Raw genomic sequence first — 6,246 nt, 5'->3', positions numbered from 1 at the left:
ACACAGAATAACTCACATCACCAAAAAGTTAGGAATGACTTGCAGTAGAATTGCCAGAACTGCAGAAATTTTCACTACTTAGAGGGCAGATGGGACTCAATTGAAAAACTAGTTTAAACTTCCTACAAGTATTAGGTCCCAGAAACAGGGCAAACCTGCCAGCCTGATTGAAAACAGGAAAACCCTCTGTCTCTCTCCCTCGGCTGCCTCTCTGGGCCAGAAATGCATATTCATAACCATCCAGGAAACAGCCATACCTGAAAGGTATCAGTGCTGCTTATAAGACCACTGCCCATTTCATAATGTTAATGATTAATGCCTAAGGAAGGAATAGCATGGCAAATTGCCTTCTGATTTTTCTTTAGACATTCAACAAACATCTATTGAACATCTACTATATGGTTGACCTGATATAGGTGTTGAGAGAATAAGCCATTAGTACCTCAAAAAGCCTAGAGCTTAGTGGGGAAATAAAACAATTAAACAGAATTTAGAACATGGTGGACCATGGGAGATATGGCTTAAGAGGTCAGGGAAGATTTCCTGAAAGAAACAATATCTAAAAAATTACAGAAGGAATAATTTATGGTAGTACAAGTAAGGTGATACATGTTAGAAATAAGAGCTTATTGCGGTGTTCTGAAATAAACTAAGGGGTGAGAAATGAGTTTAGAAGGATCATTTGTCAAATAATCAAATCCAGATTAGGTAAGGAGAAAATTTGAAAGGATTATTGCAAAAGAGGGGAAAGAGAATATTGCAATAATGGAAGGCAAATTATTGCAATAGGGAACTGCTGTGATCTTGATCAGCAAGAATCTCCAGAATTAGGCAAAAGGTTGTTTTATGTTTTGTTTTTGTTATAATAGGGAAGAGTGAACAAGGTTAGAAGTAACCAGTTGTGCGGAGGTAGGATAAAAGTGTGATAACATAGTAGATCACAGAATATTTCACCCTAAGTCTAACCTATACTCAGTAGGGGTTGTTAAAAAGGGTTTGTATGCTAGGGTGGGTCAAAGTTCAGGGACATGGAGGAAGGAGAGAAGCTCAATCCAAGTTTAGTTAAGAATTGTGTTCTAATTGAAAATTGCAGACAAGCAGCTCCAGTCAGAGAATGGAAATATGGATTGTCTGTGTCTGGACCTGTAATAGGCAATCAAGGGGGCATCTTTGAGTCTTAGTCAAATGAAAGAGGGTGATTTCTTGCTGGTAGTGGTTTCTGAAACACAAAGTAGAGGAGTAGGGGGAGAATATCTTTAACCATCGCTCTTTCCTACAATCACAGGAGTTAGTTGAGTAAAGTTTAGCATTGTCACCTTAAAGTACTGTGTCCTAGGAGGAGCTGTAGCTTTATCATTAATGTCATTTGTACAGAATGCCAGAGACCGGTTCTTAAGGGTAAGAGAACCAAACTTAAGTACATGGCAAACACTGGGAAATGAATGATTTGTTAAATGGCTACTCATGCAAAACCTCCATCTCAAGCTGTATCTTTGTCACCTGATTGATTTAGGTGCTAAATTACCTTCACTCTCCAGCTCTGTGGACACTTTACTTGCGGGGCCACACCCTCTAGAATACAAAAGTGCTACCAGTAGTTAGGTCAGCCATAGAGTTGAGCACTTAGACTATGTCCATAAGATTTAGATGAAATAAATTTTGGTCTATTGTGGCTCAATGTCTAAAAAAGAATTATAATAAATGAATTATTGCATATGAAAACCTTAAAGAAAAGGAATTTAAAATTTTTATATTTCCTTTTTAAAAGGAATTATGGACACTGTTTTTAAATGAATGTGTTGTTATTGGTTTCTCATAATTTAGCAGTTGCTGAAACTCATCATTTCAATTGATGTTCTAAAATACTGTGGAGTTTAAGAAACATTTTTAAGACTAAAACACTAAAATTTGTTGAAAGGAAGGTACATGTAATATAACAAAAGACATTTAATGAGAAAACATTTGAAAGAAAGATATTTGATATTTTGAATATATTTTCCTATTTTCTTTTCCCCCATCACCTTTCTCCTTTTCTTCCTTGTCTTCAGCCCTTCATTTATTCTTTTCTTTTTTATAGTTCTTCTCTCTCAGGTAATCACTACAGCTTAAAGGACACAATCTGCTTTCCAATCTGTTTCAATAATCATTTATAAAAGAAGAAAATTCAGTGAACTTTGGGAAATTTCACACCATCCATAGCATTTTACCAAACACAATTTTGTTAAATTTATAAAATATCATGATTATACTTAAGGAAAACTGTGTGTTTTAACCTGCTTTTCTTGTCCACACTGCATTCAGAATAGAGATGAGAGGGTAATCTTTAACCTTTGGGAACTCAGAGGTTTCCCAGACTGTCTTGCTCCTGTCAGACTATACGGTAACTAATTTTTAGGTAATTCTAATTCATTCACCCCACCAACACTTTTTTTTTTTAACTCCTTCTTGTCATTGTAGTTTTTGCCCAGATCAAGGCTAACTCACTGTGGGAAACATTGACCTATCATTGCTTAGGGTTCCTGGATGCCTCATCCAAAGACCAGTAGCAGAGATTCTAAAGGTCACATATGCAAAAGAATCACCACAGTTACTTGTTGGAAATGCAAATATCTGGACCCACTTCCTGAATACCCAGTCTCTGTAGAATTTCATTTTAAACAAGCACCTCAGATAATTTTGATACAGGTAGGAGATCAAACTGTGAGAAATATTGAGGTGGAGTATAATACATGAATCTGAAAAAATTGGAAGGGTGAAAGAATTGAGGGCTACTGTGAAAACTGGATACGTACTATTGACTGGTCACTCTTTAAAAGAATAAAAGTAAATAATCATGAAGAGAAACAGGAAAAGTTTTCTAAACAGCTCTTTATGGCAAGGCAATTCCAACCTCTAGCACTCCCATGGAGATTGTCCATGACCTCTACTTTAAGAAATCAAATTTTTGCTGCTCCCTCCCCTCATGAATATGGAACAGCATTTGAAATGGCGGTCTCCTAGAGATTGTAATAATAAAAGACAAGCCCTGGGATTTGTTTTTAAAAACTGTTTGATGACAAATAGTTTCGACTTAAATCATATGTAAAGATGGAATAGTTTATCACCTCCTCTTCAACAACTATTCCAGATCATATTGAGCATGTCATTATAACTGATTTTGGCATCATATAAAATCTGAGTCTCAATGACTGCCTTCTTGGGTCTGCTTTGAAGAATAGGAAATTAATATTTAAAATAAGAATGATCTGCTATGTAACAAATATTTATTTTATCCTATAAATCCCTCATCTCTGTACTTATTAAAAGTGAGCATAGGGAAGCAGATGTGGCACAAGTGATAAGGCCTCCACCGACCATATGGGAGGACCCGGGTTTAATACCTGGAGCCTCCTGGTAAAAAAGAAGAGGAAGCATGCCTGCATGGCGAGCCAGTGCCCACGTGGTGAGCTGAGTGCCTGCGTGGTAAGCCAAGTGCCCACATGGTGAGCCAAGTGCCCGTGTGGGTGCCCATGCGGCAAGCCAAGTGCTTATGTGGTGAGCTGAGTGCCCATGCTAGTGCTTGCATGGTAAGCCAAGTGCCCGTGCAACAAACTGACTGCCTGCACAGTGAGCCAGTGCCTGTGCAAGTGAGTATGCAGCAAAATGATGATGCAACAAAAGAGAAACAAAGGGGAGAGTCAAGGTGAAGGGCAGCAAAGACCAGGAACTGAGGTGGCATAATTGCCAAGGAAACTCTCTCTACATCAGATGTCCCCAGGATCAAATCCTAGTGAATCCTAGAAGAGAAAGATGAGAAGACAAAAAGAGAAAGAGACACGGAAGATCACACAGTGAATAGACACAGGCAGCAAAAACAGCAGGGTGGGGGATGGGGAAGGGAAGAAAAAAAGTGAGCATAAGTATACACCTACTTTCATAAGCAGAGTTTCCATGAAAAGCAAACTGAAGGGAACTACATTGAAGATACAAAGCATGTTTTTAGAACTTTAGTTGAACTTTTGCTAGTACCGTCCATCTTTCAGGGCCAGGGGTTAAGGTCAGCCTAACTGGATATTGGATCAGGTCTCTGTTTATTGTCTCCCTGACCACCCACATAAGTCCCATCCACACTCGCAGCTACCCCATCTTCCTCTCAGAACAACTTCTTGTCTATCTTTTGTCAGGAATTTGAGTTGGCACTATTGATCTATTCAGGAATAATATCTACATTTCTGGAAACAATAAACAGCAACACAGTACATCGAATAATAAAAGATATGTGTACTTCTCAATGATTCTCTGTCCCAACACAACTGAACAGACACTTCTAAATAGTATACTTTGGCAATAAGTTAGGTGAAGTGGTACCATGTATGTGGGGGATCATGGGTAGGAAATATCTGCCCGTGCAGATGCATTCTCATGAACTTGGTGATACACCTTTCCCACCAAACTTTCTGGCTTTGCTTGTCTTAAATTTTTAATGCACACTATTCCCCAGTACTTACTATGTGTTATAAGATGTGTCCACTGGTAAGAGTTTATCATTGTCAGAGCTCCTAATGTTATGTGCTTTGAATATCTTCTAGTTATTGAAAATGCCATGCTCTGGAAATTACAGTTTAATACATGCACAGTCTTATTCAATATATTTTGTAAAGCTTACCTACAATTTTCAGTGACAATGCAAAGTAATTATCATGAAGTAATTCAATTAACTTTCATTTTTCACATTTCTCAGCAAGGTTCTACTTTATTTAAATGGTAAATTTCAGTCTTTAAAAGCCAAAAATATTAATGCATGCACATCTTTATCTCAAATTCCTTTTCCCTAATTAATTAGGTCCATGCATCTTATTAAAAATATTTTTTGGAGGCTACATTATTTAGTTATTTGTCCCTGGTCTTCCTAATGCTCTTACCTTTTAACCCATACAAAAAAACAATCTTTTATTCAAGAATCATTTATCAAGAATCTACTACAGGTCAAGCACTAAATGTGCTGGAGCTGAACTGTACTGTCTCATGAGAAATGATTGTGCATGTCTCTCACAAGTCCACATTCCATGAAATCACATTTGTACTTTAAAATTGGTCTTCATGGGAGTGTTTATATATAGTTGGGAAGCAAGTTGCTGCATGGTAAGTCATGGAAATGTTGCCTGAGTTGACCAGTCCAGGTTCTTGGTCACACTGTAAGAAAGAATTCAGAGGCCGCTTATTTCCAATTTCCAGGTTCAAGGTATGGTCAGACCTTTTCATTAGACTCAACATCTCCACCAGGCTGTGGAATGGAAACAGACTGAAATATCTGCACACGTTAAAAATGAAGCACAGGTAGGGCTGGGAGATAATCATGCAACAGTAATCAGCAAATGTTAGACATCTGGACTTTTGTTTTTTCCAGGAGAAAAAAAACTTTACAAACACACCACTGACTAAATTCAAGATATAATCCTTCCCCTCAAGGAGTGAACTAACAGAAAATAGAAAAGACAAGTAAACCTTTACATTTTCATCTTGAAAGAATAAGGACAGTGCCAGTATGTAACTTCAAAAAGGATGAAGCAGATGTGACTCAACTGACAGAGGGTCCGTCTACCATATGGAGGGTCCAGGATTAGATCCCCGGGCCTCCTGGCCCATGTTGTGAGCTGGCCCACGCACAGTGTGTAGGGGAGCCCCACATGCAAGGAGTGTGCCCCACAAGGAGAGCCACTCTGCATAAAAAAAGCACAGCCTGCCCAGGAGTGGCATTGCATACATGGTGAGCTGACGCAGCAAGATAACTCAACAAAAAAGAGACCCAGTTAATGCAAGATAATGCTGCCAGATAATACAAGCCGACGCAGAACACACAACAAATGGACACAGAGAGCAGACAATGGGGGAGAGAAATAAATAAAATAAAAATTTTAAAAATGAGTTTTTTAAAGAAAAAAAAAAGGATGAGACTGAAAATACCATTTGAAAGATTTCCTGGATGTCCCTGTGGAATGTTGATTAATAGTAATGGAGATACAAATTACTTGAGAGTGGGGATATAAAGACAGTTTGTAGAAGATTGATTTAATACTAATATAATTGATATTCCACTACTATCCATGAAAGCTGAATTGCAACAGGAATTGCTCTCCCACCATACCCATAAACTAGACAGAATGTGTAAAAGCATGACTTTCAAACAGCAGTTAGCACAGGACGGCAATCCTCAGAAAAGAGAACAACACAATGCAAGCAAATTTTCAGTTGCAATGTAGGGAGTGG

Source organism: Dasypus novemcinctus, chromosome 14, assembly GCF_030445035.2.
Source record: "Dasypus novemcinctus isolate mDasNov1 chromosome 14, mDasNov1.1.hap2, whole genome shotgun sequence".
Classification (NCBI taxonomy): Eukaryota; Metazoa; Chordata; class Mammalia; order Cingulata; family Dasypodidae; genus Dasypus; species Dasypus novemcinctus.
Note: the sequence above shows the minus strand (reverse complement) of the source record.